The sequence below is a fragment of the Schistocerca serialis genome, chromosome 6 (genome assembly GCF_023864345.2).
Source record: "Schistocerca serialis cubense isolate TAMUIC-IGC-003099 chromosome 6, iqSchSeri2.2, whole genome shotgun sequence".
In the NCBI taxonomy this organism is placed as follows: Eukaryota; Metazoa; Arthropoda; class Insecta; order Orthoptera; family Acrididae; genus Schistocerca; species Schistocerca serialis.
The window spans coordinates 439,232,395-439,257,213 of NC_064643.1; the positions used below are offsets into that span (position 1 = coordinate 439,232,395).

Sequence of the window (24,819 nt, forward strand, 5' to 3'; positions counted from 1 at the left end):
ACACTACGTCGGCGATTGCTGAGCAAACAAGTTCTCCATGTACGAGTACACCACCATTACTCTACCACGCAAACATAGGGGTTACACTCGTCTGGTGTGAGACGTTCCCTGGGGGGATCCACCGGGGACCGAACGGCACAATAACCCTGGGTTCGGTGTGGGGCGGCGGAGGGGTGAAGTTGACTGCGGTAGTCGTCGTGGGGTTATGAACCACTATGGCTGCGGCGGGGACGGAGCCTCTCCGTCGTTTCTAGGTCCCCGGTTAACATACAATACAGTACAATACAATACAATACAATACAAATCTGAATATCTGTAACGTCGTGTGGAGGGCATAAGAGTGTGTGTGGCTTCGGCATAGCGACTATGCGTGCAGCAGTGCCTTTTAGCTGTGAGAGGCAATTCACTTTCCATAGGCCATAATAAAATGATGATTTAAGAGGAAGTTTCTACAGCATTATAAAAGAAGAGTACTGCGCGAATAAGAAAAATCTGCAGCTGGAAGATGAGATATGTTTATTGCTATTTTCGCCGCAGATCTAATACATCGTGCAGCAGACTGATCCACATCAGACAAACAGTTCTGTAAAAGACTTACCAGTGTCTTAATTGGGTGACTTTAATCATAATTTTACAGTGATCATTAACCCAAATCATTTTAACCAAGAACAAGATCCGCAGCCTACTATCGTAAATTCCGAAAATCACACCGTGACTGACAGAAGTTACCAAAACAAGATAATTTTGCCAGGCAGCACAGATTTAATTTATCTTGAATTGGAAGTTCATTTCTTTTTACTTACTCAAAGCCATTACTTGTGAACTACAACGATCATAATTAATTTTTTAAAGTAAAATTTATAAATCTGTTGAAACTACCGAATCTGGAAAATCGTAACGAATTTTACCTTTCTCTCAACTACACTGACTACTTTATGTGTTGTGGTGTTTAGTTGTTGTTCAGAACCATTCCTATTTATTTATTAAATTTTTGAAAGTGAATTATAAGTACTTGGAAGAGCTGGTTAAACAAAGTCAGTAACAGTAAAGAGAAACGTGTGGTTGGGCTGTGTAATTACACCTGAAGGAAAAAAAAAGCAGTGCCAAGAAGGAGTTGTGTGATATAAACGAAAGTTGGTAGGCGTGTTTCTACATTTGAAAGATGTCTATTCAGATTTCGCACCAGTCGCATAAGAGTGCTGGTGGTAGCGCCACTACGTGGATGCAAGTCAAGTTTGCTTTGAATACACGCTGTAACGGTCGTGAGCGTTAGTTGCCTTTGATATTGGACGAGGTGAGCTGATGTTAGTCAAGAACGCCTTTAAGGCAACAAAGACGCCATTATCAACACTCCACTGAGTTTGAACGGTGTTGCGTAATAGCGCTAAGAGAAGCTGGATGTTCCTTCTACGATACTGCAGTAGCTCTTGGCAGGAATGTAGAGACTGTACATGACTGCTGGCAGCGGTGGACACGAGAATGTACGGTCGCAAGAAGACACCGCGCTCCGGACAGTCACGTGGCACTACCGAGAGGGAAGACCATCGTGTTCGGCGTTTGGATCTGGGGCATCGTATTGCATCTGCAGCAGCAATTTGAGCAGCAGTTAGCACCACAGTGACACAATAGACAGTTGCAAATCGGTTACTTCAAAGACAGCCCCGAGCCAGTCGCCATTTAGCGTGCATTCCACTGACCCCAAACCACCGTCATTTGCGATTACAATGGTGTCAAGCGAGAGCTCAGTGGAGGACAGGGTGGAGGTCTGTTGTGTTTCCTAATGAAAGCTAGTTCTGCCTCGGTGCCAGTAATGGTCGCGAATTGGTTAGGAAGAGGCCAGTCGAGTGCCTACAACCAGCCTGTCTGCGTGTTGGACGCACTGAACCTACACTTGGAGTTATGGTCTGGAGCACTCTCGTGGTTATCCCTCGCACCTTTACTACAAATCTGTACGTCTGTCTGGTGATTCAACCTGCTGTGCTGCCTTTCATGAATGACGTCCCAGGTTTTTCTAACAGGATAACGCTCGCCCACTTACTGCTGTTGTAACCCAACGTGCTCTACAGAGAGTCGACATGTTGCCTTGGCCTGCTCCGTCACCAGATCAGTCTTCAGTCGAGCACACGTGAGGCAACTTCAGCGTCCTCCATAAACAGCATTAACTGTCCCTTTATTCACCGACCAAGTACCACAGGCATGGAACTCTATCCCACAAATTGAAATCCCGCACCTCTACAACACAATGCCTACACGTTTGCATGCTTGCATTCAACATTCTGGTGATTTCACCCATTATTAATGTAGTAGCATTTCACATTTGCAATGGCTTATCTCATGCTTACGTTAACCTGTCATCTTGCAATGTCAATCACCTACACGTGTTGAAACTTCCTGGCAGATTAAAACTGTGTGCCACATTGAGACTCGAACTCGGGACCTTTGCCTTTCGCAGGCAAGTGCTCCACCAAGCACTTGCCCGCGAAAGGCAAAAGTCACGAGTTCGAGTCTCGGTCTGGCACACAGTTTTAATCTGCCAGGACGTTTCATATCAGTGCACACTCCGCTGCAGAGTGAAACTCTCATTCTGACCTACATGTATTATCTAGACAGATGTATTCCCGAAATTTAATTAGTCTGCATTAACTATTTTCTAGTACTGCGATTTTTTCCGCCAATGTATTACCGCGTCATATAATGCAATGTTTTCTTTCAGTTCTGAATTTTTTTTTATAAATTACTTAAGTGATTATAAAGTTTTGAATATATACTTGGATTTGACTCACTTATTGTGTGATCACTTGCTCATAAAAATTGGCTCCTGTGTGAATAATGATCGTTATTGCTATATACGCTTAAATTCAGTGAAATGCAATGGTTTTCAAGAACAAATTGTTCACTTTAGGACTGCTGGCCGTATTATTTGAAGAAAAATTGGACTACCTTTTCATAATTAACCCTTGTAATTACGCGTGTGTGTAATCCTGCTGTATGTCTGTAAGATGATGGTGCCTTTACGCGGACAGACTGGTCAGTCAAGATGAGATCGGGAGCCGTAGCATCTGTGGACCACCGTACGTGTTGCAGGCGTGCCGCTGAGCTGCTACCTGTACCGCGCGTGGGCGCCGCGTCACCCTCGCACCACCGGTCCTGACAATGGCTGCGTCACTCTGGACTCCAGCGGCCGCTGGAGAACCACGCGCTGCGCCCAGCGACACGCCTTCCTCTGCGAGCTCTTGCCTCCTGAACGCCGTTCTGCAAGCTCCGGTAATGGTTGTGATATTATTTCATAATCGTTTATTGATTATCGATTAACGAGATAAAGTCGATCGTAATATCTTACCACAAATCCTTTGAACCTAATCAAAATTTATATCAAGTGAATCCCGTTTTTATAGACATAAGACTTATTTATGACAGTAGAAGAATATTACCGATTGCTTGCTGATTTCATACGTATCATACAATTATTCTGAAATTGCATTTTAGGATTATTGTGACAAATCTATATTTTGAAACTTGAAACCACTTAAATACATTACTCCACATTTTGCTAACATGCACTGACGATCAATACCAAGTTATAACAACCAAAATTATGGGATTCCTATGTCAAATATACACTCCTGGAAATGGAAAAAAGAACACATTGACACTGGTGTGTCAGACCCACCATACTTGCTCCGGACACTGCGAGAGGGCTGTACAAGCAATGACCACACGCACGGCACAGCGGACACACCAGGAACCGCGGTGTTGGCCGTCGAATGGCGCTAGCTGCGCAGCATTTGTGCACCGCCGCCGTCAGTGTCAGCCAGTTTGGCGTGGCATACGGAGCTCCATCGCAGTCTTTAACACTGGTAGCATGCCGCGACAGCGTGGACGTGAACCGTATGTGCAGTTGACGGACTTTGGGCGAGGGCGTATAGTGGGCATGCGGGAGGCCGGGTGGACGTACCACCGAATTGCTCAACACGTGGGGCGTGAGGTCTCCACAGTACATCGATGTTGTCGCCAGTGGTCGGCGGAAGGTGCACGTGCCCGTCGGCCTGGGACCGGACCGCAGCGACGTACGGATGCACGCCAAGACCGTAGGATCCTACGCAGCGCCGTAGGGGACCGCACCGCCACTTCCCAGCAAATTAGGGACACTGTTGCTCCTGGGGTATCGGCGAGGACCATTCGCAACCGTCTCCATGAAGCTGGGCTACGGTCCCGCACACCGTTAGGCCGTCTTCCGCTCACGCCCCAACATCGTGCAGCCCGCCTCCAGTGGTGTCGCGACAGCGTGAATGGAGGGACGAATGGAGACGTGTCGTCTTCAGCGATGAGAGTCGCTTCTGCCTTGGTGCCAATGATGGTCGTATGCGTGTTTGGCGCCGTGCAGGTGAGCGCCACAATCAGGACTGCATACGACCGAGGCACACAGGGCCAACACCCGGCATCATGGTGTGGGGAGCGATCTCCTACACTGGCCGTACACCATTGGTGATCGTCAAGGGGACACTGAATAGTGCACGGTATATCCAAACCGTCATCGAACCCATCGTTCTACCATTCCTAGACCGGCAAGGGAACTTGCTGTTCCAACAGGACAATGCACGTCCGCATGTATCCCGTGCCACCCAACGTGCTCTAGAAGGTGTAAGTCAACTACCCTGGCCAGCAAGATCTCCGGATCTGTCCCCCATTGAGCATGTTTGGGACTGGATGAAGCGTCGTCTCACGCGGTCTGCACGTCCAGCACGAACGCTGGTCCAACTGAGGCGCCAGGTGGAAATGGCATGGCAAGCCGTTCCACAGGACTACATCCAGCATCTCTACGATCGTCTCCATGGGAGAATAGCAGCCTGCATTGCTGCGAAAGGTGGATATACACTGTACTAGTGCCGACATTATGCATGCTCTGTTGCCTGTGTCTATGTGCCTGTGGTTCTGTCAATGTGATCATGTGATGTATCTGACCCCAGGAATGTGTCAATAAAGTTTCCCCTTCCTGGAACAATGAATTCACGGTGTTCTTATTTCAATTCCCAGGAGTGTAGTTTGTGATAGCATTCTCAGGTTACCGAAAACTGCGTTTTCCGGCAATGATCGTTCTAATTGCCGTTATAGAGTACAGGATTTATGTCTACTGTACTAACACATTATAACTTAGTAAAATATTTACAAAAATTCTAAGCTTTTCCAAATTATTTCGCCATATATTGAAAAAATATTTATATTTTTCAATATAAAGGCTTTTGGTCGTCAAAATTAGTTATCCTATAGAGTTTACTTTACATGAGTTGTAACAAATTCCACACGGTTCGAATATTTTTCCAAATGTAAATTGCGTAATATGTCATGGATATTTATTTTTTACTAAAAAGTAAAGTAATATTATGTTCTAAACACACGCTTAACTTTTTTCGTAAAAAAAATCAATATTTTGTAAAAGCTAATTATATATTGCCCTTTACCTGATTAGCATATTTTTAGTACAACTAGGTAATGAACTGGCGAAAATCAGGATACCTCCACAGTTATGTATCACGCATAAAATTTATATATAAGCTGCAGATTCATTAATTACCGGAATTTCTGAATTATCCTTTAACCTCAGTTGCTTCATATCTTTCGGGATAAGTAAAAATAAAGTCTTACTGCCATTTCTTAAGTGTGGACTACTTTGGACGATTCAATGAACAATTACAGTATTATTTTATGTAATGTAAAATGAGATCTAACAATTAATCGCTCATTAGCTTTGTCCGCTAAAAGATTAGAGAGCTACGCGAGTCTCTGTAGCGAGTCGCATCTTTACAGGGAAGTCAGCACTGCTGAATGCACGAGAGGGATCAGTAATGGGTGCTCTTTCATTTTTGTTGTTGTTGTTGTTGTTGTTGTGATTTTCAGCCCGAAGACTGATTTGATGCAGCTCTCTAAGCTGTGAAAGTCTCTTCATGTTTACTCAACTACTGCTACCGTCATCCAATTCAATCTGCCTAATGCATTCAAGAGCTTTGGTCTCCTTCTGCAACCTTTGGCCCCGTCTCCCCTGAATAAACACGAATTTCCTTCCGTTATCAAATTAACTATTTTCTTGATGCGATGTGTCATATCAACTTTTTTAATCAAGATATGCCAAAAATTTATTTTCTCTGCAATTCGCTTCAGTGTCTGTTCTTTAGCTATTGAATGTATCCTTCTAATCTTCAAGTAATCTTCTGTAGCACTCCATTTCAATAGCTCTTTATCTCTTCATTTCGATATTCTTCATTGTCGACCTTTTAATTCCATATAGGAGCACACTCCAGACGAACAATTTTAGAAAAGACTTCGTAATATCTAAATTTATTTAAGATTACATATTTATTCTTTACAGAAAAGCATTTGGTGGTATAATCAGTCTATGTTTTATATTCTCTTTAAGGTAAAGTTTTCATTTCGTCTCCCTAAACTTTAATTCTTTGTCGACATTACTCCCTAAGTTCCATTCCTGGGTGCTCTATATATAGATAATAAACTATGGGAAGTCAACGGCGGCGCCGAGGTGGATTCACCGGTTCCCGTCAGGTCACCGAAGTTAAGCACCGCTGGACATGGTCAGTACTTCGATGAGTGACCGTCCGGGTACGCCGGGTGCTGTTGGCAATTTTCCCTTTGCGTTTAAGGCAGAGAAGGTAGGAGGGTTGGCGTCGTAAAGTCCATGATCATCAGTCTTCCAGTCAGAGTCCTGAATTAAATTCAAAACCTCTCCGCAGTGTCTCTTGAGGTGAGCGCACGCGACACTATTGATAGGTATCCATCCGTCAGACGGGGAAGTTAAGCCTGGTGGACCACTTGGTGATTTTCGAGAGGAGTAGGCTATGTACCGGCATTGAGTTTCACCCTCTTCCTTTTACTCATCATCTCCAGCACGAATACCACACTATACTGTACACACACACACACCATTACAGTCATCTACACTTAACAGACACACTTACACACACTGCTCTCATACTTAGCGAAGTAAACGTGCCTGCCAGCGCGGAGGATAGGAAAAACCTTTCCAATAGGCAGCTGATCCTGCCCTTCTGGGTCGCCCACCCGCTCATACCACTAAACTTTACTTTTTTATCTAGATCCCTCCCCGTTCTCAATTATTGCCTTTCTTTCGTGTCTTTTGTTTCTTATAATTTTAATCTAGTTTCTATAAAGGCCGTAGGTAACCCTCCTTTCGCTGTATTTTATCCTTGCTACCTTTAGAATTTCAAAGAGTGTGTCCCCATCAACATTGCCAAAAGCTTTCTCCAAATCCAAAAAAAATGTTATAGAAATAGGTTTAACTTTATTCAGTCTGTTTACTAACCTACTTAGCAACATGCTAAGCAACAGACTTTTCCAAATTTACTCTGATAACGACAGAATGAAAGTCTTCAAATTAAGTGACGGACTACCTCAAGAATCTGTATTGGCCCCTCTCCTTTTCAACTTATACATTAATTACCTCCCAGTCACAACCTCAACGAAATTCATATATGCTGATGACATCTGTTTGGTAACCCAGAGCTCCAGTTTCACCACTGCTGAAAGCACATTAACTGCCGACATGGAAATCCTGGACACATACTTCAGAAAACTGTTACTTCAGCATTCCATCTACGGAACAGACACTCTGCCTATAAACCAGAACTTAAACTCCAAGGACAAACCTTACAGTACTGCAGAACTCCGAAGTACCTCGGAGTAACACTCGATAGGTCCCTAACTTCCCGACAACATCTCTCCAACGTGGCCACAAAAGTTAAGACTCGTATTAATGTCATTCAAAAGTTTGCTGGTACCTCCTGGGGTTGCAGTGCTCAAACCCTAAGCTCAACTGCTTTGGCACTATCATACTCTGTCGCTGAATACTGTAGCTCAACTTGAATGAGCAGTGCTCGCTGTAGCAAGGCAGATGTGCAACTCAACCAGACAATGCGTCTTATCACAGACTGCATATGTAGCACTTAAACTGCATGACTATCAGTTTTAAGTAACATCCAACCTCCATGTCTACGAAGATCAGATACTCTCCTGAAGATCTGGAGAAACATTCAGAAGAATCCCCAGCTACCCGTACACAACGATATACTAATAGCAGAACATCAGCGTCTGAAATCAAGAAAACCACCTTGGCGAGCTGAGCGATATCTTGAAGCCTCCGACTTTAACATGAACGAAGTATGGAGAAGTCAGTGGAAAGAATCGTCAGTGTTCAACGGTCATCTGGTTGAAAAGCCTTCCATGCGAGTTCCAGGTTTCACACTCCCCAGACGCAACTGGAGAACCATCAACCGCATCCGAACAGGACAAGGGAACTGCAGATATCTAAAGCATAAATGGGGCTGGGCAACATCTCCAGATTGTGAATGTGGAGCTGCCCTGCACACAATAAATCACATTGTTGGTGAAAGCCCGAAACGAGCCTTCGGGGAATCTATAAATGATATCCACCATGCATCACCTGAAGGGCTTAACTGCATCAACAGATTGGACTTAGAAATCTAAGAACATGTGTAATGTGTACATAATTTAGTATAATACTTCCGACATTTGATTCTGTACCTGTATTTTGCTTGTCATTTCTTACGCTGTATACTCTTAAAATTATGTATTTGATCCAAGCTCTGTATGATCATACGATAAATAAAAAATAAATAAATTAAGTTCACTCCTGTTATAAGTGGTGTTAAGAGTATAAGTGTAACTCTTGTGGTCACTGGTACCTTACTATGTACCCACTTCAGTGTCTTAGTTGTTTTTTTTCTCTGTGTCTAACACTCTTCCTGCAAAAACGTGAAATAAATTACCACCTGATGTTTTCTGCACGGTCGTAACTGCACCACTAAGTACACTACACATGTCAGTACAGACAAATCTTTTTGCGTCCACCTGTGCACACTTCAGCACCGGACGTGCTGCCCGGCCAAAGTACGTTTTCATGGTTTGCTCTTGCCACGTCTACGTGGAGGTACTAAGCTAAAACCATATGATTCCCAACATATACACTCCTGGAAATTGAAATAAGAACACCGTGAATTCATTGTTCCAGGAAGGGGAAACTTTATTGACACATTCCTGGGGTCAGATACATCACATGATCACACTGACAGAACCACAGGCACATAGACACAGGCAACAGAGCATGCACAATGTCGGCACTAGTACAGTGTATATCCACCTTTCGCAGCAATGCAGGCTGCTATTCTCCCATGGAGACGATCGTAGAGATGCTGGATGTAGTCCTGTGGAACGGCTTGCCATGCCATTTCCACCTGGCGCCTCAGTTGGACCAGCGTTCGTGCTGGACGTGCAGACCGCGTGAGACGACGCTTCATCCAGTCCCAAACATGCTCAATGGGGGACAGATCCGGAGATCTTGCTGGCCAGGGTAGTTGACTTACACCTTCTAGAGCACGTTGGGTGGCACGGGATACATGCGGATGTGCATTGTCCTGTTGGAACAGCAAGTTCCCTTGCCGGTCTAGGAATGGTAGAACGATGGGTTCGATGACGGTTTGGATATACCGTGCACTATTCAGTGTCCCCTCGACGATCACCAGTGGTGTACGGCCAGTGTAGGAGATCGCTCCCCACACCATGATGCCGGGTGTTGGCCCTGTGTGCCTCGGTCGTATGCAGTCCTGATTGTGGCGCTCACCTGCACGGCGCCAAACACGCATACGACCATCATTGGCACCAAGGCAGAAGCGACTCTCATCGCTGAAGACGACACGTCTCCATTCGTCCCTCCATTCACGCCTGTCGCGACACCACTGGAGGCTCCGGCCGTAGTGGCCGTGCGGTTAAAGGCGCTGCAGTCTGAAACCGCAAGACCGCTACGGTCGCAGGTTCGAATCCTGCATCGGGCATGGATGTTTGTGATGTCCTTAGGTTAGTTAGGTTTAACTAGTTCTAAGTTCTAGGGGACTAATTACCTCAGCAGTTGAGTCCCATAGCGCTCAGAGCCATTTGAACCATTTGAACCACTGGAGGCGGGCTGCACGATGTTGGGGCGTGAGCGGAAGACGGCCTAACGGCGTGCGGGACCGTAGCCCAGCTTCATGGAGACGGTTGCGAATGGTCCTCGCCGATACCCCAGGAGCAACAGTGTCCCTAATTTGCTGGGAAGTGGCGGTGCGGTCCCCTACGGCACTGCGTAGGATCCTACGGTCTTGGCGTGCATCCGTGCGTCGCTGCGGTCCGGTCCCAGGTCGACGGGCACGTGCACCTTCCGCCGACCACTGGCGACAACATCGATGTACTGTGGAGACCTCACGCCCCACGTGTTGAGCAATTCGGTGGTACGTCCACCCGGCCTCCCGCATGCCCACTATACGCCCTCGCTCAAAGTCCGTCAACTGCACATACGGTTCACGTCCACGCTGTCGCGGCATGCTACCAGTGTTAAAGACTGCGATGGAGCTCCGTATGCCACGCCAAACTGGCTGAAAATGACGGCGGCGGTGCACAAATGCTGCGCAGCTAGCGCCATTCGACGGCCAACACCGCGGTTCCTGGTGTGTCCGCTGTGCCGTGCGTGTGATCATTGCTTGTACAGCCCTCTCGCAGTGTCCGGAGCAAGTATGGTGGGTCTGACACACCGGTGTCAATATGTTCTTTTTTCCATTTCCAGGAGTGTATCATTATTAGTCTGCAAATGAAGTAAATACCGATGTAGTGTTGTTCAGTACACAGCCCTCAGTCACCAATAATAATATCTGCACTTATATCCCTAACAGCCTGTGTGCAAATCATCTTCTGTCATAAATTTCCTGATGATGCGAGCATTATAATCGAGACCAACGGAATGAAGTCAATACTAGGAAAGACAAATGTAATTTTGGTAAAAACTATTAACTTGTAGCTGAAGCTGAAGCGTCAGTGTCGTCGTAACTGCCGTCTGCTTCACATCTGCTGTGCAGCGAGCTTCGTTAATTTAAGTATTACCTGTATTTTTCTTCCTTGTCACTTCTTCTTCCGTGTGTTTTTGCTTTTAGGAAGCTTTAATTGTCGAGTGTTAGTAATAGTGTTCCGTAGATTTCGTGTTTGTTTTGAACACAGTCAGAGAGTCCCTTTAGTCAGCTGTAGTGCCAGTAGTGCTAGCGTTTGTTTTGAATACAGTCCAGAGACAGGTAGTGCCTATTTTCATTGTTTTCAACAAGAAGTGTCTAGTAACCACAGTTTAGTCAGCTATTAGGAGTCTAGTTAAAAGTTGATTAACTCTCTACAGTAAACTGATTTCTTAGGATGGATAGGATGTGTGACTGCTGTGTACGGACGCAGGAGGAGCTGGCCACTGTTCGCGAACAGCTGAACATGTTGATGGCCGCGGTCAGCCGTCTTCAGGCTGCTGCCTCGGAGTGTAGCGGCAGTTGGGAGTCTGGTGCGTCGCATGGTACACCCGAGGTGTCACATGCTTCACCCACTGTCCCTGCTGTAGAGACATCTTCGCGGGTACCGGGCGCGGTTGGGCCACGCTCCCCCCAAGGAGAGTGGCGGGTTCAGCGGCGTTCGCGGCGCACGAGGCGGAGGGTCAGTGTGGACGCTAGCCGTGTGGCATCGCCCGCTCTGCCTGTGAGTTCAAATGGTTCAAATGGCTCTGAGCACTATGGGACTCAACTGCTGAGGTCATTAGTCCCCTAGAACTTAGAACTAGTTAAACCTAACTAACCTAAAGACATCACAAACACCCACGCCCGAGGCAGGATTCGAACCTGCGACCGTAGCGGTCTTGCGGTTCCAGACTGCAGCGCCTTTAACCGCACGGCCACTTCGGCCGGCCGGCCTGCCTGTGAGTGGACGTGTGGCTGCTCCTTCAGCAAGGTCCGAGCAGGCACACGGGGGAGGGGTTTATTAGTTATTGGGAGCGCCAAAGTTAGGCGGGTGATGGAGTCCCTTAGGGAGATAGCGGAAAGGTCGGGGAAGAATGCCAGTGTTCACTCTGTCTGCTTGCCGGGGGGTCTCATCCGAGATGTGGAGGAGGGTCTGCCGGCGGCGATAGAGAGCACTGGGTGCACCCGACTGCAAATTGTTGCTCATGTCGGCACCAATGACTCCTGCCGTCTGGGTTCAGAGGTCATCCTCAGTTCGTACAGGCGGTTGGCGGAATTGGTGAAGGCGGAAAGCCTCGCTCGCGGGGTGGAATCTGAGCTAACTATTTGTAGTATCGTTCCCAGAACCGATCGCGGTCCTCTGGTTTGGAGCCGAGTAGAAGGCTTAAACCAGAGGCTCAGACGATTCTGCGGAGATATGGGGTGCAAATTTCTGGCTCAAAAGGGCTCTGAGCACTATGGGACTTAACATCTGTGGTCATCAGTCCCCTAGAACTACTTAAACCTAACTAACCTAAGGACATCACACACATCAAAGCCCGAGACAGGATTCGAACCTGCGACCGTAGCGGTCACGCGGTTCCAGACTGAAGCGCCTAGAACCGCACGGCCACACCGGTCGGCGGCAAATTTCTCGACCTCCGCTATCGGGTGGAGAAATGTAGGGTCCCCCTGAATACGTCAGGCGTGCACTACACGCCGGAAGCGGCTACAAGGGTAGCGGCGTACGTATGGAGTGCACATGTGGGTTTTTTTAGGCTAGAGAATTCCCTCCCTAGGCTCGACAAGACGCCTCCTGAGACGCGGCAAGGTAGGAGTAGGCAAAATGCAACAGGGAATAACAATATTAATGTGCTAATAGTAAACTGCAGGATCGTCTATAGAAAGGTCCCAGAACTGCTCTCATTAATAAACGATCACAGTGCCCATATAGTACTAGGGACAGAAAGTTGGCTGAAACCAGACGTAAGCAGTAATGAAATTCTAAACTCAGATTGGAATGTATACCGCAGAGACAGGCTGGACATTGAACGGGGAGGCATGTTTATAGCGATAAGAAGTGCAATAGTATCGAAGGAAATTGACGGATGTGAAATAATTTGGGTGAAGGTCACGGTTAAAGCAGGCTCAGACGTGGTAATTGGATGTCTCTATGGGCCCCCTGGCTCAGCAGCTGTTGTGGCTGAGCGCCTGAAGGATAGTTTGGAAAATATTTCGAGTAGATCTCCCCACCATGTTATAGTTCTGGGTGGAGATTTTAATTTGTCGGATATAGACTGGGAGACTCAAACGTTTATATCAGGTGGCACGGACAAAGAATCTAGTGCAATTTTTTTAAGGGGTTTATCTGAAAACTATCTTGAGCAGTTAAACAGAGAACCGACTCGTGGCGATAACATATTAGACCTCCTGGTGACAAACAGACCCGAACTATTTGAAACAGTTAACACAGAACAGGAAATCAGCGATCATAAAGCGGTTACTGCATCGATGATTTCAGCCGTAAATAGAAATATTAAAAAAGGTAGGAAGATTTTTCTGTTTAGCAAAAGTGACGAAAAGCAGATTACAGAGTACCTGACGGCTCAACACAAAAGTTTTGTCTCAAGTACAGATAGTGTTGAGGATCTGTGGACAAAGTTCAAAACCATCGTACAATACGCGTTAGATGAGTATAAGCAAAGGGAACTTCACAGCAAACATAAACATAGCCAAAGCCTTGCAGACAAACAAAAATTACGCGAAGCGAAATGTAGTGTGAGGAGGGCTATGCGAGAGGCGTTCAATGAATTCGACTTGGCAGAAAATCCTAAAAAATTTTGGTCTTATGTCAAAGCGGTAGGTGGATCAAAACAAAATGCCCAGACACTCTGTGACCAAAATGGTACTGAAACAGAGGATGACAGACTAAAGGCCGAAATACTAAATGTCTTTTTCCAAAGCTGTTTCACAGAGGAAGACTGCACTGTAGTTCCTTCTCTAGATTGTCGCACAGATGACAAAATGGTAGATATCGAAATAGACGACAGAGGGATAGAGAAACAATTAAAATCGCTCAAAAGAGGAAAGGCCGCTGGACCTGATGAGATACCAGTTCGATTTTACACAGAGTACGCGAAGGAACTTGCCCCCCTTCTTGGAACGGTGTACCGTAGGTCTCTAGAAGAGCGTAGCGTTCCAAAGGATTGGAAAAGGGCACAGGTCATCCCCGTATTCAAGAAGGGACGTCGAACAGATGTGGAGAACTATAGACCTATATCTCAACGTCGATCAGTTGTAGAATTTTGGAACACGTATTATGTTCGAGTATAATGACTTTTCTGGAGACTAGAAATCTATTCTGTAGGAATCAGCATGGGTTTAGAAAAAGATGGTCGTGTGAAACCCAGCTCGCGCTATTCGTTCACGAGACTCAGAGGGCCATAGACACGGGTTCCCAGGTAGATGCCGTGTTTCTTGACTTCCGCAAGGCGTTTGATACAGTTCCCCACAGTCGTTTAATGAACAAAGTAAGAGCATATGGACTATCAGACCAATTGTATGATTGGATTGAAGAGTTCCTAGATAACAGAACGCAGCATGGCATTCTCAATGGAGAGAAGTCTTCCGAAGTAAGAGTGATTTCAGGTGTGCCACAGGGGAGTGTCATAGGACCGTTGCTATTCACAATATACATAAATGACCTTGTGGATGACATCGGAAGTTCACCGAGGCTTTTTGCGGATGATGCTGTGGTATATCGAGAGGTTGTACCAATGGAAAATTGTACTGAAATGCAGGAGGATCTGCAGCGAATTGACGCATGGTGCAGGGAATGGCAATTGAATCTCAATGTAGACAAGTGTAATGTGCTGCGAATACATAGAAAGATAGATCCCTTATCCTACAAAATAGCAGGTCAGCAACTGGAAGCAGTAAATTCCATAAATTATCTGGAAGTACGCATTAGGAGTGATTTAAAATGAAATGATCATATAAAGTTGATCGTCCGTAAAGCAGACGCTAGACTAAGATTCATTGAAAGAATCCTAAGGAAATGCAATCCGAAAACAAAGGAAGTAGGTTACAGTACGCTTGTTCGCCCACTGCTTGAATACTGCTCAGCAGTGTGGAATCCGTACCAGATAGGGTTGATAGAAGAGGTAGAGAAGATCCAACGGAGAGCAGCGCGCTTCGTTACAGGATCATTTAGTAATCGCGAAAGCGTTACGGAGATGATAGATAAACTCCAGTGGAAGACTCTGCAGGAGAGACGCTCAGTAGCTCGGTATTGGCTTTTGTTGAAGTTTCGAGAACATACCTTCACCGAACAGTCAAGCAGTATATTGCTCCCTCCTACGTATATCTCCCGAAGAGACCATGAGGATAAAATCAGAAAGATTAGTGCCCACACAGAAGCATACCGACAATCCTTCTTTCCATGAACAATACTAGACTGGAATAGAAGTGAGAACCGATAGAGGTACTCAAGGTACCCTCCGCCACCGTCAGGTGGCTTCCGTAGTATGGATGTAGATGTAGAAGCTTTGCTAAAAAGTATTGAAGTGTTCTCTTCAAACCGACTGTCACCCAAATTAGATAAAACGCAATATATTCAATTCTGATCAGAACTAGCCCTGACCGCGTCCCATTTAAGAATGCTGCATCGGGAGAAGTCAGTATCAAGGCAGAGTTTACAAGGTTTGTGAGAGTGCACATTTAACAGGATCTTCGCAGACGCATATGTTCAGCGAGTCTTGGTTCGACTTTCATCAAAATTAGATAAAACGCAGTATATTCAATTCTGGTCAGCACTAGACCTGACCACAATAGTGTTACATAAGGAGAAATCAATAAACAAAAGAGAGTTTGCAAAATTTGTTAGAGTGCGCATTGATGAGAGCTTGAACAGGATCTTCAAAACCGCGTACGTTCAATAAGTTTTGTTTTATATGTAATCGTAAACTTTGCAAATGCATATGTCGTGGCATTGAGTCATTTTGACTGACTTCTTCCATTAATGTGGTAGGATGTAACATCATGGGGCGATTTTGACTGACTTCTTCCATTAATGTCGTAGGATGTAACATCATGGGGCGATTATTCGTTGAGCGTGTTGAGTATTAATGGCTCTAGAATATGTTATGAGGGCAGCAGATAGTGTCTTCTTATTCAGAGTTCTTCACATTTTGGTGTCGACTACTGCTCCTCTGCTTTCTTGATTTTTCGTTCTATTTGGCTACTCGTGATTGCTGTTTTCATCTCACGTGCTGTCCGTCTTAGCTACTATGATGTTAGCCGTTCTTCCTTTCTCATCTTGCATTATCATTTTATTTTACTATATACGGCCATTTATTTATTGGTAATACCATTTCTCATCTCACGTCTCATTTCTGTCGTCTTTAGTATCTTATCAGTTATTCTTTTTTTCTTCTCTCTCGAGCTATAATATTTGATATATGTTTGTGCAACGTTTTTCACTTAGTTTTCGGTTACAGCGTGTGGAAAAATTGGTTCGACACTCATAGTAACTCCTCACAGAAATTTGTTTTAATTCTTATTCTGTACGATTCGCCTTTTATCAGGAGGAATGTGTTAAAAACCATAAAATCTGAAAGATGGTGGAACTGAGGGTTTCGTCGACTTTCACATTATCGATGTCTAAGATGCAAATTATATATAATGATTTGTAGATCGAATTAATTTGATTCGAAAATAGCTTAGTCCTTTATTTTTATGAAAGCTTATCCGATAGCGATTGCTAATACATGAAGTACTTGTAGGCGTTTTATTTCTTGAGAATTATGTTTGACTGGACTCGCAGTTTCACAGACAAGACAGCAGATCAAAGCGGGCCGAAGGACACGATTAACTTAACGCAGGTTGTAAAAGGTGACGCCGAAGGCTGCCGCGTGCACTGAACACACTGAGTGGACGCCCGTCGTGAGCCGAAGCCGACATAATTCTGACATCAGGTAACTCAGTCGCTGGAATTCTGCACGAGATGATCACCGCTCCCGCGTTCATAAAGCATTTTTCTGCGATGAGGGCGCTGTAACGCACGCTAAAGGTCCCGGGAGACGGGCAACAGTAAGCCTTGGGCGGAAAATGCAGAGAAGACGGCGGCAGTCTGCCGGTAGGAGACCGATGTACTAGTGGGCACTACTCCGCTCTGTGAAAGCTACAGGTGTTTTTGCCTCTATGCTCTCGACAGAACACGGCAGGTGAGATGTGAGGATTCTATAAGTGTGAGACTGCTACATTCTCATCCCAAAAATACCTGTACCTGGCCCCTCATATATACAATGAAGCGCCAAAGAAACTGGTACAGGTATGCGTTTTCAAATAAAGAGATATGTAAACAGCCAGAATGCGGCAGTGCGGTCGACAACGAATATACAGGGTGGTCAATTGATCGTGACCGGGCCAAATATCTCACGAAATAAGCGTCAAACAAAAAAACTACAAAGAACGAAACTCGTCTAGCTTGAAAGGGGAAAACAAGATGGGCTATGGTTGGCCCGCTAGATGGCGCTGCCATAGGTCAAACGGATATCAACTACGTTTTTTAAATAGGAACCCCCATTTTTATTACATATTCGTGTAGTACGTAAAGAAATAAGAATGTTTTAGTTGGACCATTTTTTTCGTTTTGTGATAGATGGCGCTGTAATAGTCACAAACATATGGCTCACAATTTTAGACGAACAGTTGGTAACAGGTAGGTTTTTTAAATTAAAATACAGAACGTAGGTACGTTTGAACATTTTATTTCGGTTCTTCCAATGTGATACACGTACCTTTGTGAACTTATCATTTCTGAGAACGCATGCTTTTACTGCGTGATTACCTCTAAATACCACATTAATGCAATAAATGCTCAAAATGATGTCCGTCAATCTCAATGCATTTGGCAATACGTGTAACGACATTCCTCTCAATAGCGAGTAGTTCGCCTTCCGTAATGTTCGCACATGCATTGACAATGCGCTGACGCATGTTGTCAGGCGTTGTCGGTGGATCACGATAGCAAATATCCTTCAACTTTCCCCACAGAAAGAAATCCGGGGACGTCAGTTTCGTGTAAAGTGCGGGCCATGGTATGGTGCTTCGACGACCAATCCACCTGTCATGAAATATGCTATTCAATACCGCTTCAAAATCTGTCATTGTCCCGTAATTTCTCTTGTGCCCAGTGGCAGAACTGTACACCACGTTCAAAGTCGTCGCCATGCAATTTCTGGTGCAATCGATGTTGATGAAGCATTCTCAACACCGACGTTATTGAGATTCCCGATTCTCGCGCAATTTGTCTGCTACTGATGTGCGGATTAGCCGTGACAGCAGATAAAACACCTACTTGGGCATCATCATTTGTTGCAGGTCGTGGTTGACGTTTCACATGTGGCTGAACACTTCCTGTTTCCTTAAATAACGTAACTATCCGGCGATCGGCCCGGACACTTGGATGATGTCGTCCAGGATACCGAGCAGCATACATAGCACACGCCCGTTGGGCATTTTGATCACAATAGCCATACATCAACACGATTTCGACCTTTTCCGCAATTGTTTTTTTTTTTTTTTTTCTTTATTGTGATTTCATGCCCCTGCCCCATATGGGCAGGGGAGGGCTGTCAGCAGCACAATCCGCCGCTCTTCAGCCGAGTGACATGACAACTAAAACAAGAATAAAATAATACATACATAAGGAGGTAAAAAAAGGGGAACATAAAACAGAGTAAGGGGAGAAAATGGAGGTAAAAATCACTGACATGTAGAAGTTAATTGGGGACAGTTAAAATAGTCACCAGAAAGTTAAAAAACACAGTTGGCGATTCTTAAAACACAGAGAAGACACTGGATGCACATGCACAGTTTAAAAGTTGGCCACAGTAGTAAAAACACTCCGAAGACAACACACTTAAAACCCACTTGGAGCACACACGACGAAGAGTAAAACTACCAGGCGGGACCTGCCGAGGGAAAGGGCAGAGAGGATGGAAAAGGAGGGGAGAGCATGGGGCAGCTGGGGAAGCGGCGGGAGGAAGAGAGGAGGGGCAACTGTGGGTTCACAAAGAGGCAGGAGACACATGGGGCGGGAGAGGAAAAGGGAAGACAGGGCAGGAGGGAGCGCAGAGACACCGAAAGAAGGCACAAGAGATGGACGAGGAGTAGGAGGAGAAATACGCTGAGAAGGAGGGAGGGGGAGGAGAGGGAGCCCTGAGGAGGAGGCAGGAAGAGGGGGTTAGAGTTGGTAGGAAGGGTAGATGTCAGGGCGAAGCTCATCATCCGGGAGTGGTAGACGGTGGAAGTTGTGTTGGGAAAGGAGATGTGGAGGGTGTGGAGATGGAGAGAGGGAGGGACACAACGGTAAAGGCGCGGCAACTGGTTGGGAGTGGAGAGGAAGGGTCCGCAATTGGTAAAGGTCCATTTTAAGACGGGTAATGTATCACGAAGCAAATACCGTCCGCACTGGCGGAATTTTACGTGATACCACGTACTTACACGTTTGTGACTACTGCAGCGCCATCTATCACAAGGCGAAAAAAGTGGTCCAACTAAAACATTCATATTTCTTTACGTACTACACGAATATGTAATAAAAAGTGGGGATTTCTATTTAGAAAAACGCAGTTGATATCCGTTTGACATATGGCAGCGCCATCTAGCGGGCCAACCATAGCGCCATCTGATTTCCCCCTTCAAGCTTGACGAGTTTCGTTCTTTGTAGTTTTTTCGTTTGATGCTTATTTCATGAGATATTTGGCCCGGCCACTATCAATGGACCACCCTGTATAAGATAACAAGTGTCTGGCGCAGTTATTAGATCGGTTTCTGCTGCTACTTTGATGATATCTTTGATCATTTCCAGAACGCCCAGTGGGCAACGTAAAGTACCTAGAGCGCCGCACATAGTACACTAGCATATCGAAGATATGTATTGTAGCAACTGGCAGCAAATGAATGTATATATATATATATATATATATATATATATATATATATATACTCCTGGAAATGGAAAAAAGAACACATTGACACCGGTGTGTCAGACCCACCATACTTGCTCCGGACACTGCGAGAGGGCTGTACAAGCAATGATCACACGCACGGCACAGCGGACACACCAGGAACCGCGGTGTTGGCCGTCGAATGGCGCTAGCTGCGCAGCATTTGTGCACCGCCGCCGTCAGTGTCAGCCAGTTTGCCGTGGCATACGGAGCTCCATCGCAGTCTTCAACACTGGTAGCATGCCGCGACAGCGTGGACGTGAACCGTATGTGCAGTTGACGGACTTTGAGCGAGGGCGTATAGTGGCCATGCGGGAGGCCGGGTGGATGTACCGCCGAATTGCTCAACGCGTGGGGCGTGAGGTCTCCACAGTACATCGATGTTGTCGCCAGTGGTCGGCGGAAGGTGCACGTGCCCGTCGACCTGGGACCGGACCGCAGCGACGCACGGATGCACGCCAAGACCGTAGGATCCTACGCAGTGCCGTAGGGGACCGCACCGCCACTTCCCAGCAAATTAGGGACACTGTTGCTCCTGGGGTATCGGCGAGGACCATTCGCAACCGTCTCCATGAGACTGGGCTACGGTCCCGCACACCATTAGGCCGTCTTCCGCTCACGCCCCAACATCGTGCAGCCCGCCTCCAGTGGTGTCGCGACAGGCGTGAATGGAGGGACGAATGGAGACGTGTCGTCTTCGGCGATGAGAGTCGCTTCTGCCTTGGTGCCAATGATGGTCGTATGCGTGTTTGGCGCCGTGCAGGTGAGCGCCACAATCAGGACTGCATACGACCGAGGCACACAGGGCCAACACCCGGCATCATGGTGTGGGGAGCGATCTCCTACACTGGCCGTACACCATTGGTGATCGTCGAGGGGAAACTGAATAGTGCACGGTACATCCAAACCGTCATCGAACCCATCGTTCCACCATTCCTAGACCGCAAGGGAACTTGCTGTTCCAACAGGACAATGCACGTCCGCATGTATCCCGTGCCACCCAACGTGCTCTAGAAGGTGTAAGTCAACTACCCTGGCCAGCAAGATCTCCGGATCTGTCCCCCATTGAGCATGTTTGGGACTGGATGAAGCGTCGTCTCACGCGGTCTGCACGTCCAGCACGAACGCTGGTCCAACTGAGGCGCCAGGTGGAAATGGCATGGCAAGCCGTTCCACAGGATTACATCCAGCATCTCTACGATCGTCTCCATGGGAGAATAGCAGCCTGCAGTGCTGCGAAAGGTGGATATACACTGTACTAGTGCCGACATTGTGCATACTCTGTTGCCTGTGTCTCTGTGCCTGTGGTTCTGTCAGTGTGATCATGTGATGTATCTGACCCCAGGAATGTGTCAATAAAGTTTCCCCTTCCTGGGACAATGAATTCACGGTGTTCTTATTTCAATTTCCAGGAGTATATATATATATATATATATATATATATATATATATATATATATATATATATATACATATATATATATATATAAAAAATCAAAGATGGGAGCACAGCTCCCCCCATTGCCATGGTTTCTCTGAGATGTCAGGGTCTGTTGGTGAATCAGTATCTGGATGACTTGGGATGGGTCATTTACTACGACCCAATAGGTTTCTTTTTTGCTATCATGTAATATTTATTATTATTTTTTATTTTCTCATGGAAAGGACAGGTACTTTATTTCAGTTTCTATAGTAAAGTGTCACGTCACCAACAACTTTAATTTTGGCCTAATTCATTGCACCTTTAACACACACGAACAGAGATTCTGATTCATTTACTTTACGACGATTCCTTGTCCTTCCTTACAGTGTATAAAGCTATTGACAATATATCTATTACTACGAAGAGCGGAGTAGGTTCGCAAATTATTCTTCATGGTCCTTCAGTGTTTTGTGGATGCGAATTGAATTTTACACTTACTAATGCTGATGCTAGTGCACATGGTAATGGTTAGGTTACTGTGGCACTAGTTCGTGGTGGTAAAGTGGAGACTGTATCAGGGGTGGAGACTTCTAACAGCCGATAAGTTATTGCTTATCGTACATTTCAGATATGTGAAGTGTATAACAGAGATCGTGACCGGCCGGAGTGGCCGTGCGGTTTTTGGCGCTACAGTCTGGAACCGAGCGACCGCTACGGTCGCAGGTTCGAATCCTGCCTCGGGCATGGATGTGTGTGATGTCCTTAGCTTAGTTAGGTTTAATTAGTTCTCAGTTCTAGGCGACTGATGACCTCAGAAGTTAAGTCGCATAGTGCTCAGAGCCATTTGAACCAATTTGAGCCAGAGATCGTGGTTCATCTTACTATATACCTAGAATGCCGTTGGTTCTCGGGACAAGGAATCGTCGTAAAGTAAATGAATCACAGTCTGTGTCCGTGTGGGTTAAAGGTGCACTGAATTGTGCCAAGATTAAAGCTGTTGGTGATGTGATACATGACTATAGAAACTGAAATAAAGTACCTGTCCTTTCCGTGAGAACTCCAATGGCACGTTATCAAGATTTAAGAGAGACTGAATGTGGTGTTATAGTCGGCGCAAGAGCAATGGGACGAAGCATCTCTGAGGTAATAATGAAGTGGGAGTTTTCCCTTTACATTATCAAGATTTAAGAGAGACTGAATGTGGTGTTATAGTCGGCGCAAGAGCAATGGGACGAAGCATCTCTGAGGTAATAATGAAGTGGGGGTTTTCCCTTACGGTCATTTCACAAGTGTACTGTGAATATCAGGAATCCGATAAAACATCAGATCTTCAACATCGCTGCGGCCGGAAATAGATTCTGCAAGAACGGGACTAACGACGACTGAAAAGAATCGTTCAACGTGACAAAAGTGCAACTCTTCCGCAAACTGCTGCAAATTTCAGTGTTGGGCCATGAACAAGTGGCAGCGTGCGAGCCATTCAACGAAACATCTTCGACGTGGGCTTTCGGAGCCAAAAGCCCACCGTGCACCCTTGATGACTGCATGTCACAAATCGTTACGCCTCACTTGGGCCCGTCATCACTGACATTGGACCGTCGATGACTGCAAACATGTTACCTGGTCAGACGAGTCCCGTTTCAAATTGTATCGAGCGGATGGCGTGTACGGGGTATGGAGACAACCTCGTGACTCCATGGACCCTGCACATCAGCAGGGGCTGTTCAAGCTGGTGGAGGCTCTGTAATGGTGTGGGGCGTGTGCAGTTGGAGTTATACGGGACCCCTTATACGTCTAGATACGTCTCTGACGGGTGACACATACATAAGCATCCTGTCTGATCACCTGCATCCATTCACGTCCATTGGGCAATTCCAGCAGGACAATGCGACACGCCAAACGCCCAGAACTGCTACAGAGTGGTTCCAGGAGCACTCATCTGAGTTTAAACACTTCCGCTGGCCACCACACTCCCCAGACATGAACATTATTGAGCGTATCTGGGATGCCTTGCAACCTGCTGTTAAAGAGATCTCCACCCACTGTTGCGGATTGATGGCCAGCCCTGCCGGACTGATGGTGTCAGTTCCCTCCAGCACTACTTGAGACATTATTCGAGCCCAGGCCACGTCATGTTGCGGCACTTCTACGTGCTTGCGGGTGCCCTACACGATATTAGACAGGTGTACCAGTTTTATTGGTTCCTTGTCTTGAATCTCTGCCAGCCTTAATTACATGTAACTGTTTCATGTTCTTGCGATGATTTGTCTGTGATAGGATGTTATTAAACATGTTCTTGTTGTACTTCAGCGCAACTACAGCACTCGTTTTTGTGGGGATTTACAATACACAATGGAATATTTATACATATCTCGCCTGGTCACAAAATTAAATTACAAAGTCACTGTTCCACCACTTTCTGGTATCTGAAGGGCCATAATTTAGCGTTAATAAAAACAAATCCTTGCGTAACAAATCGTAGTTTACAGTCTTCATTGGGCATCTACGTACCGATACAGATTAATTATCGAAGGGCATTGGCGGTTTACCGCAAATTAGAATATATCCTTCCTCGCTGTTGGTCTGTGGTTGTGGTAACGCAGATAAAACATTTAAACATAAAAAATTTTCGATGCCGTCGAGCCACAGTCACGCGATATTCTTTGAAAGGGTAAACCGCCATTTGACTGTATTACTACATTTATCTTCTGTACTACCAAGATTTCGGCTTTGATCCCACTCTCAAGTATAATGCTAAAAGATATCATGTCTGTCATGTCAGTCCAAAGTGGGTAAACTTGCTTTGGACTACCCCAACAGACATGACGTAACAATGATCTAACAACTTTTAGCATTGTGCTTGATAGTGGAATAAAGCCAAAATCTCGATAGCACCGAAGATAAATATAGTAACGCACAGTCAAATGGCAATGTTCCTTAAAAAAAATTGAAACATATTGGATTAAGATCTCACAAGTACTTTACTGATTCCTTTTTTTTCTTTTTAGGTGCTGTAAAAGGTGACCTGACAGCGGGAAGAATCACTTCTGAGGACGTAACAGTTCTGGATTACTGCAGTAAAAATGATTCGCTGTTGAGAAAAAAGCAGCCAGATTTATGGGCCAGAGAGCTAAAATAAACATAAGTATTCAATAAAGACGATCCAGTTTGATCTTTGTTCTCATATTCATTTCCAAAACAGTTGAAATACTATACTTCCTAAGATGTGTTCAATTTCTACGATCAACATTTTCAGTCAACTGAAGAAATTGCCTTTAAGATACACGTTCCTGCTAAAAACTGTGGTACAATAGTTGTTGATTGTCGCTCCTACCTCTTTTTTCATTGATATAGCGGACGAATAAACCGATTGCTGTGCTGCTGCGTTGGTCTAAAAAGATAAGGACCAACAGAATCTTAAGTTATCTGGCAGTGCTATGAATTTTCACAAATAGGGACCTCGAAATTTCAGTGTTACACTGCAGCGTGATTTTTTCCTGGTCTACAATTGATCAAAGTTAAAAGCAAAATGTAGTTCGGCGTCCAGCGGTACCCATAACAC

At 45.6% G+C, this 24,819-nt stretch overlaps 1 long non-coding RNA gene and 1 pseudogene across 1 annotated transcript in view; both read left to right on the plus strand.

Annotated features, from left to right (window-relative positions):
- Positions 1–24,402, plus strand: part of LOC126484641 (uncharacterized) — a 65,100-nt gene extending 40,698 nt beyond the window's left edge. Inside the window, exons 2-3 of the long non-coding RNA XR_007587897.1 lie at positions 3,085–3,264; positions 24,266–24,402. This is a non-coding gene — a long non-coding RNA (uncharacterized LOC126484641). The remainder of the gene's footprint in view (positions 1–3,084; positions 3,265–24,265) is intronic.
- On the plus strand, positions 6,515–6,633 carry LOC126485832 (5S ribosomal RNA; annotated as a pseudogene).
- Positions 24,403–24,819: the final 417 nt, after the last annotated feature.